Below are 2,213 nucleotides of genomic sequence, written 5' to 3' on the forward strand. Positions count from 1 at the left end.
GCTGCCAGTGGCTTGGAGCACACACAGGGAGAGCGGCTGGTCTCAGCAACAGGGCGCTTCACCGTCTTCTCGCCTCAAAGGGGCGGGGGTCCACTCCTCTTGAAGGGGGCCGAAAAAACCCCCTTTCATTCTCTTTTCTGCTGAACTCCAGACACCTGCAACCACAGACCAGGAACAATGACCGTCAACAGGGACCGGTCCCCAAGAGACTGAATCTGCCAGCACCTCCTTAGCTTTAGACACTCATGGTAAGGACAGGGGTCTGTCTGCATCAGGCTCCTGGATTATGTGACTAAGGCCCCGGCAGTCTCCCCTTTGATTCCGTTTTATTTTCTTCCTTGGCTGTCGCAGGTGGGATGAAGATCTTTTCTTCCCCACAGACAGCACACCTCTGTGCGCCAGCCTTCGTGGGAAAGAGCATGATTGGCAGCGGGGGTAGGTGGAACCAGGACCAGGGAGCCCCAAGCAGCTAGCCTGCTCCTCTGGCTTCTGTCTGAAATGTACTCAAAAGACATGGAATTTGCAGGCAAAGCCTCCTCCTCCTCTTATCTGCAGGGGAGGGATCGGTTCCCGTCTGGCTGGGGTCGTGTCACCGATACAGCTGGTGTCATCGTTACCTTCCACTAACAGATCATCCGACACCTGCAGTCCCTGGCAGGGCAGGCTCGAGCATGGCCCTGCTGGGCAAGAGGCTGCCGCTCACCCGCCCTCCCGGAGCCCTGGGTGGGACTACCGGGCCGATGACCCGCCAGATGGGCTAGCGAGTCACTGCTGCCTGCTGCGCTCACAGGGTCCCTGCTGCCTGCCCCTTGTTGCTGTCCCGGGCTAAGGGGGTGAGTGTGTAGTTGTCAGGTAACCGAGGCTGGGTGACGATGCCGCACTGAGAAGGGACGTTGGAAGTGGCTTTGGAGCGAGCGTGGCTGCCCACCCAGCTGCTCCTGGTCGGGCGCTGTCTGGAAGCACCATGCTGCAGCAGATCCTGCAGGACACGTATGTCGACCCGGAACTGCTCGCTGAGCTCAGCGACGTGCAGAGGCACATCCTCTTCTACAAAATTCGCGAGGAGCAGCTGAGGCGCTGGAAGGAGTTCGAGGCCCGCGGAGCTCTGGTTCAGGCGGAGGGCTGCAGCCCGCGCAAGACCAAGAGAGGTAGGTGGTCTGGGAAGTGGGGAAGCTGAGGGCGGTAGACGTCTTCCAGATGTGAACAATAATGAGCTTGGAACCGGATCCTGGGAGCATTTAGCCCTATGAAGCAGGCCTCTTCCTGTTGACCCAAACTATAAGATGCCAAGGGTGCTTCCAGGATTCCGGGGGGACTGGGAAGCAGCGGCTGGCCTTATCTTTGTGAGGGCAAGTTCTGAGAAGACACTAGTGGAACCTCAAGTAGTGCCCAGCACACAGTGGATGGGAATGAAGAAGGCATGCCCTTGACTGCCCCTGAGTGGTTCTGGGCCAAGGGTCGGTGGGGGGGCATGAAGGGAGGCAGTTTGAGCCCTCCTCCCCTCCCCCCACCCTACATTGTGTACAACACACAAGGATTCTCTGTTCTTGGCCGAGCCAGTGCTGAACACCTGGGCAAGTGCGCTGGGTGGGATGTGCTCAGACCCCCCCATGGGAGCTGCGGGGACATGCCAGGGTACGTCTTGCCTAAGGAGTAAGCACCTCCCGATGACAGTAGCAGCCGTAGACAGGCTACTAGGGCCCCAACCCGTGTGCCAATCAAGCTAGTGGACTCCTGCACCCGTGTGAAGAGAGTGCTGTTTCAGAACGTGGGCCCAAGGCTGATGATCCTGCCAGAGGAGGTGCACGTAAATCCATGCTCCTGAACGGTTTCCAGGGACTGGGTAGGTGGGGGCAAGTGAAGGCCTCCCTAGGGAGTGGTCACTTGTTGCCTATTGCAGTGGGGACGGCGGCACAGCATGACTAACATAGGGGAGGTGAAATAAGTTGTACATAGGGAGAAGGGATAGCCGGGCAGACGCTACAGTGTGGATGGTTCTGTACAATAGCAACACCCGCTCCCCCCTCCCAAATGGAGGTACAGGTGTTCATGCCAATTAGCCATAACCAGTCCCCTCGCGGGATTGTTTTTCTTGGCGTGGGAATGAAGGGCTGTGGTCTCCATGGGACAGTCCTGTCAATTAGCATACTATCGTTCTGAAAGTTAATGCTTGATCTCTGTATGGTGAGTAGCGTCTGGGGTCCGAAAACATC

This window comes from Tenrec ecaudatus, chromosome 10, assembly GCF_050624435.1.
Source record: "Tenrec ecaudatus isolate mTenEca1 chromosome 10, mTenEca1.hap1, whole genome shotgun sequence".
Classification (NCBI taxonomy): domain Eukaryota; kingdom Metazoa; phylum Chordata; class Mammalia; order Afrosoricida; family Tenrecidae; genus Tenrec; species Tenrec ecaudatus.